Here is a 7,777-nt window from a genome sequence, read left to right on the forward strand (position 1 = left end):
TAATAATAGGTTCTATCTCACCAGGATGTTGTGAGGATTAAAGAATATGCATATTTCCAGTTATCTATTGCTGCTGCTGCATGACAAATTACCCCAAGATTTACTGGCTTAAAACACAACAATATATTATATCTTGGAATTTAGTGGGTCAGGAATTCAGGCAGGGCTCAGATGGGTGGCCCCTCTGCTCCTTGTGGTATTGACTGAGGTTACTCAGCTGGTGGTAACTGGTCTGGAGGCTCCAAGAGAGCTTCACTCACAAGTCTGGTGTGTTGGCAGGAACACTGCAATGCTGGGCTCAGGTGGGACTGCTTGCTAGATTTCCTGTTTATGGTCTCTCCAGCATGGTGGTCTCAGGGTAGAGGCCCTGGGTTTTCAGAGAGTACTCCAGGAAATGGAAATGGGAGCTGATAGCTTCCTAATGCCTAGCCCTAGACATTGGAAAGGCATCATCTTTACTATACTATTGGTCAAGGTAGTCACAGAGACTGTCTAAACTCAAGGAGAGGGGACACAGATCCCATCTATCTATGGAAGGAGTGTCAAAGAACTTGGAGCCATCTTTAATGCTCCACAAGAAGTAAAATGAAATTCTTTTCTCCTGCACTTTTTTTTTTGAGGGAGAGGGATTGCTGAGTATAGCTGGTTGAATTCGCATAATCCCAGTGTGACTAAGTGAGTCTTCACTGTACTATGCACATCCCTGCGTCACTTCTCCTACACACAACACAAGAAGATTCATCTATGCCCTTATCTCAGAGGAGACTGGGAAAGGTTAGGATCTTGTCCAATGGCCAGTTCTCATCTACCACCGAGCCTGGCCTCCACACTACCATGCTGTTCTTCCTGGCTCCTCCTCCTCCTGCTCACGTGCTATTGGGTAGTGCACTGTCTAGATGACAGATCTCACTGTGTCCCTTTCCTCTGCACTCCTACACCACTTCAAGGAGTTGGTCCAGGCCTCTCAGCCTGACTCACCTCCTGCTCCTTCTGCCTTCAGCTGAGGGACCCAGCAATGCTTAGCTGCCTCTGGTTGGCAGCATCCCCGGGGTCCTGGAACACCTTTGTTCCCTTTGCCTGGAAAGCCCGCTCTCTGTTTTCTACTTGGCAAACACCTATTTATCCTTCAAATCTTAGCTCTTCTCTTTTTTTTTAAATATTCAAATTTTTTTGGCAGCTGGCCAATATGGGGATCCAAACCCATGACCTCAGTGTTACAAGGCTGTGCTCTAACCAACTGAGCGAACCGGCCAGTCCCAAGCCTTAGCTCTTCTGTGAAGGCTTCCTGATGTCCCCATGTGGAACTAGGAACTGGTACCTGTAGGTCCCCATAGTGCCTGTGGGCCTCCATTAGCCTTTGCTGGCAAACAGGGACCCTGCCTTCCCATCTTTGTGACTCCAGGACCTAGCACCACACCTGGCCTGGAATCCCCCAATACCCGCTCCATGAACAAAGCTGCACACTCTTCACCCTTTCCGCTGGGCCAGCCCCTGGGAGCTCTCTAGGTAGGCAGGGAGGTCATGGGGCCTATGGCCAGATGAAGTAATTCTGAAAGGCTAACAGAGTGTCTTGTGCAGTTCTGCAAAGACTTTTTTTTTTTAATTACTATTATTTTTTTACATTCTATGATGTTGTTGCAGAGCAGTTGGGAGGGAGGGGGAGAAGGGAAAGGGGGAGGAAATGTGATGGAGGAAGGAATAGGGGTGGGATTGAGGCCTGTGGCACCCCCCACATTCCCACAGGGGAGACCAGTGGGCTTCCAGCAGTGGCTTGGTCATTGCCGGGCTGGGTGCAAATGTCGGAGTGGTGTGGCAAAAGCCCTCGGCTGGTTCTACAAAGACTTAACAGAGTGGGGAGAGAGAGATCTATCCAGTTCTCTTTTGCTGGAATGCTGGTTGTATGTAATTTTGTCCTTTTACCCATATGGACAAAAAACAGTCACTCCAGAACTCTGTTAAATCATTCTCTAAGCCATTCCTTTCCCTTTGCCCCTATCTCTCCTAGACTTATTTAATCTTGTTCTCATTTTTCTAACCCTGGGGGGAAGTGGGCACCATGTTGGAGGACAAAGAGTAGGGGAAGTTATAGAGGGAGGAACAAAATCTTAAAAACTTTTTCTCCATGGGGAATTTGTTCTTCTTGACTCCCTTCTACAAACACAGTGAAGCAATCACCTTTACGTTTTACTCAAAGATCTTCCCCTTTCTTGGAAAATTTTCCTGGGGCACTAGAGTTTCACGCAGGTTAGCCATTGAATCAAGACCAAAGAGAGAGGGATGTGTCGACATGAGAATAAAGAAAAAGAGTATCTGAGAAGCATGAAGACAAGGTGTGTTCCAGAAAAACCTTTCAGTGGCAATCTGCTTGCCCAGGGGTGCCCGCTGTCTATTGGAGGTACAGCCAGGCCCACCTTAAGGTCGTAGTAGTTGCTACAATCTATTTAGGGAAGTCAATCCTACTCTAAGAGATCCTATTCCTCAAGCTTCTCTCAGGGTAAAAAGATCAGATCTCATGAAAAATATTGCATCTCTGTGACATTCATTAATTCATTGGTCCTTCTGTATATTCAACAAATATCCCAAGCAGTGTGCTGACCCCCGAGTTTTCACCAATGAACAAGAGAGACTCTATCTGCCCTATGTTGCTTCTAGGAGGCGTATATACTGCCATACATACTTCCTGCTCAATTTCTGCCCTTCTGGGGTCAGAATCTAACGAGCTTAGAAATACGTAATTCAATCATGTGTTTTATAGCAGAGGGAAGAAAGTTCCAGAGAGGTTAAGTGATTTGTTGGTTAAGTGAGAGCTGGAACTAGTACACAGATCCATTGAGGGCCAGTTCTGTGCCCTGATGGTGACCCCAGAGGCTGAGGAAATCCAGATTTTTTCCCCCAGCCTTCAAGATCCATAAACGTTGCAGCAAATAGACTTGCACTCTGTGGATGATCACGCTGCCCACTGCATGGTTTGCAGTTTAGCTGGGCTGGTTCCTGCGCACACTAGGGGGACAGAAGTTCTGGTGGGCCCTCTGACAAGACTGACCACGGTGAAGCAGTGAGCCATATTGTCCAAAGGCCCTGGGCCGTCAAGGTCAGGGGTGCTGAATTGAGCAGAGCTCTGCAGCTGGAGCTGGGTGCAGATGAGGTGCAGAACTGCAGGTGGGAGCCAGATAATCTGGGGGTGGGCCGTGGAGGCAGGCAGAGACTTCTCCAGTGATGGGGCCAGGAGTCAGTGCAGAGAAAGCAAGCCAGGTTTGGGAGAAAATATTGCTACAGGCTGAATTGTGTTTCACCAAAAGATGTTGAAGTCCTAACCCCCAGTACCTGTGAATGTGATCTTATTTGAAAATAGAGTTTTATGGATGATCAAGTTAAGATGAGGTCATTAGAGTGGGCCCTAATCTAATATGACTGTATCCTTATAAAAAGGGGAAATTTGGACACAGAGACAGACACATGCACAGGGAGAAGCCACGTGAAGGTGTAGACAGAGATCAGTATGATGCTTCTACAAGTCAGGGAACACCAAAGATTGCAGCAACCCACCAGAAGCTAGGAGAGAGGCCTGGACCAGATGCCCCTCACAGCCCTCCGAAGATCCCAACCCTGCTGACTTCTGGCCTCCAGAACTGAGGCAATAAATCCCTGTTGTCTAAGCCCCGCAGATTGTGGTTCTTTGTTATAACAGCCCTAGCAAACTAGTGGGCTCACCTGAAGTCAGCAGGACTGAGCAGAATTGAGTTGAGAGCGAGTGCTGCTGGGGAATATCCGGAGCCGACTCCTTTCCATGGAGACCTGGAGGTGCCATCAAAGGCCCCCAGAGGGCTCACACATAAATAAAGAACATCACTGATAAGCACCACTCTGGCCAAGGACTCCTGCTGCTGCTAGACGTGGTCAGGGAGAGTCACGGACTCTCTGAAACCTTGACCTCCTCAGCACACCCAAATGCCTGTGCATCTCTGAAAATCAGAGAGTGGCCTCTACTTCACTAGGGGAAGAATCCATTTAAATTGCTGCCAGCTTGTCTTCCAGCTGTCAGCTTAAGCCATACCATCATATGTTTTCCATCAATAATTTAACTACCTCAGGAACAAAGAGGCTCCAGGGGGTCCTTGGGGAGTCAACTAGCTCCATTCATTATTAACTGGACACTTACAGCCTTGCCCCTGAGTGCTAGGGAGACCTGCTCCAGGCTGGATGCCTTCCCCATTATACCTTCTCCCTTCCTCTTTCTGCCATTCATTTCCATCTTCTCTGTCTACTCTTTCTCTGATGCTGATCCTTGTCATCTTGTGCGGATACCTTCCAGATTTTGTAGCACTTCCCACGTCTACACCTTGCCATCCAACACAAGCAGAGATGCAAGTCTAAGAGGAAAAGTGTATTCAAAAACTCTTCTTGTTCTCTGCTGTGCTTAAAAAGGTTTTGTTTGTGTGTAGAAACATTCATAGGTTTTTGTTCATTTGTTGCTTTTTTGTGGGTTTTTTTTTTTTTTCTACCAAGAACCTTGCGAATTCTCAAAAGAGGGCATCTTGGCTGGGGGTGGCTGGTGAGAGGGACTGGTGGCATTCCTTCTGATAGCTCCTTTGCCCCCACTAGTCACCTGGAAGCTGCTGCTTTTGTGAGTGGTAGAGGAAGGAGTGTGCTGTGGCCACAGAAAGAAGCAGGACTCAGAGAATGGGATCAGGGATGCTGGAATTAGTGGTGTGCTGACTGCTCCCTGCCTGGTACCTTGAACTAGACAGAAGTCTCTGCTAGGGGTGAGGGATGGAGCTGGAGGAACTGGTTTCACCAGAGACTTTGAGACTGTGGGCTCATCTCACGCTGCCCTGATAGGCCTGAGGTTGGTAACAGAGAGAGCACATAGAGACAGCATCTGCGACAAGACCAGTCAGCAACGGTGATGGAGAGACAGCTTTAAGTGGCATCTCAGGCAGCAGATATGAATGAAAGGGAACAAAAGCAGAGGAGGAGTGATATGGGGAAACTCCATGGTGACTGCAACTGACAGATTGGTTTGCAGGACATATGGGCTTCTAGAAGTCACTGTGAGAATTGAACAGTGATGACTTGGTGGCAGGGTCAATGGTGTTGCAGTCACAGGAACAGGGGCTCAGAGCCACTGAATTTTAGACATTAATGTTTACATGATCCCTTTGGAGCTCACATCCTATGGAAGCCTGCAACATATGACTTATATCCTAAATACAGAGTGATTAAAAATATTACTCATCAGTCACTTTCGAATAGTTATTATTCCATGTTCTGGTTATCGATAGCTATGAAACAAAATGCCCCAATATTTAATTGCTTTAAACAACCATTTATTTTGCTCATGATGTTGTAGGTCAAGAATTTGGGAAGGCCCAGCTGAATGGCTTATCTCTGTTCCACGTGTTGTCGTCTGGGGCAGCTGGAGGACCCACTTCCAAAGGGCTCTTCACTCACATGTCTGGCCCATTTAGTGCTGTTCAGTTTCTCTCTTTTTCTCCCCATGTGACGTTTCATCCTTCAGGGCCTATGCATGTGGCTTGACCATCTTACCACATGGGTGTCTCAGGTAGCTGCTTTTCTTACATGGCAGCTGGCTTCCAAGAGCCAGGCCAATCAAGGACTAGAGGACGAACTGATGCTGAATCATTTCTAACACATGATACTGATGAAAGCACACATGGAGTCCTCCCAGACCAAAGGAGTGGAGAAATAGACTTCCCACCTGATGGGAGAATGGCAAATTCACATTGCAGAAGAGCCTGCAGAATAGGAGATACTGATATGGCCATCTTTGGAAAATTCAATCTGTCACTCTCAATAACTATGCTATGTGTGAACATGTAATGTAATTAAAACTAACTTGTAAAGAAATAATCATAGTTGTTTCTATACTCTTACAAACCCACAACATGCACAATTCATGTCACATGTCACACATTAATCCAACAGCCTTATTCATTCCAGACTCCTTGAAGCATATCACTGTCAATGGCTGAAATGACAGCCATGATGTGTTCCTTCATTTTTAATTTTTTTTGGTGGTTGCCCGGTAAGGAGATCCAAACACTTGACCTTGGAGTTTGTTCTTTCATTTTCATAAGGCTATGAGGAAGAGTGGCATAAACATGAAGTTCATAATGTATCACCACTAGAACAGGTTACTAAGTAACAATATTTGGAAAGTTTGCAATTCTCAATGAATTTCCCTGTATACTAATTGTGTTGTGTTGATGAAAAGGCCAAGTAATACATAATATATTTTAAAGTTTCTAAACTAATGAATTGACTTTAGAGGCAATACAGGGTACAGTTAAGAGTTTAGGCTTTGGAGTCAGATGAAACCGGGTTCTGGTCCTGGCTCTGCTATTTATTAACTATGTGATCTTAGAGAAAGGTTCTTAACCTCTCCCCACCTCAATAGTACTTAGGTTATATTGGTTGATATCAGGTGTTCCCATTAATGATTGCTGTGCAGGAACCACCCCAAAACAGTGACTTATAACCGCAATTTTATTTCTTTTGATTCTGTAGGTCAGAAACTCAGGAAAGGCTCGGCTGGGTGGTTCTTCTGCTTCACGTGGCATCATCTGGGGCCACTCTCATGGTTGCCCTTGACTGGCCATTCAGATTGACTGGAAGGTCCAAGACGACTTCACTCAGGTGTCAGGTGCCTCAGTGCTCCTCCCAGTAGCATGTCTCTCTCCACGTGCTCTCTCATTATTCAGTAGTTTAACCCAAGCTTCTTTATGTTATGGTTCCTGGCTTCCTCCAAGTGAAAGTAAAAGCTGCTAGCTCTCTTTAGAGCTAGACCCAAAACTGGAACAGTGTCACTTCTACCTCAGTTTATTGGTCAAAGCAAGTCACAAGGCCAGGCCAGGTCCCAGGGGAGGGGAAAGAGTCTCCAGCTCTTGGTGGGAGAAGTGAGTGGTGTGTGAACAGAGAAGAGAGAACTTGATGGCAGCTATCTTTGGAGACTGGATACTGCACCAGGATCCAATGAGATAATTTATGTAAAATGCATAGCACAGTGTCTGGCAATCAATGAATGTTTGCCAATTATGATAATTTTTATTTTTGTTGTTGTTGTTGCTGTGTGTTTTGTTTTTTGTTGTTTTTTCTTCTGTTTTTATTTTATTTATAATAGTGATTTTAAAATGTACAATAAAGATTTCATTTTTCTCAAAATATTTGACTTCCCAATTAAGAAAAATCACAGAATGGGTTGTTTGTATCTGAAAAAATAATGCGAGCATGGTATTACTGGAAGTGATTCAATTAAATTAATCTTTATTAAGCACCTGCTGTGTACACAACACTTTGTGGCATAATCTTTGCCCACAAGGACCTTATCCTGGTAACACGGGGACCAGTTTTTTTATCTTTATAAAACTGGTCCCCATGTTTTTTATCTTTCAGACAGTAAAGGCCATTTGATGCTGAAGTAACAAAAACTCCAAAATCTCAGTTCCTTAAAACCACTAAAGTTTATCTCTCACTCATGCAAAATGTCTGCTGGGGGTCCAGGGCAGCTGTTCTCCAAGAGTTGGTTCAGCTTTCCAGGGGAATTTGGTCTTAAGACACCTCTATATCAATATGTGCTTCCAAGATCACTGCAGAAGGAAAAGACAATGTTTAAATACCTCCAGGCAGATGTGAAATGTGTCACTTTTCCTTACATTTCACTGGCCAGAGCTAGTTAGATGGACAAGCCTAATTTCAAGGGGGCAAGGAAGTACAATCCCCGTGCTGGAAAGACCAGAGAACCCAACATACTGGTGAG

Source organism: Cynocephalus volans, chromosome 15 (assembly GCF_027409185.1).
Source record: "Cynocephalus volans isolate mCynVol1 chromosome 15, mCynVol1.pri, whole genome shotgun sequence".
NCBI classification, from domain to species: Eukaryota; Metazoa; Chordata; class Mammalia; order Dermoptera; family Cynocephalidae; genus Cynocephalus; species Cynocephalus volans.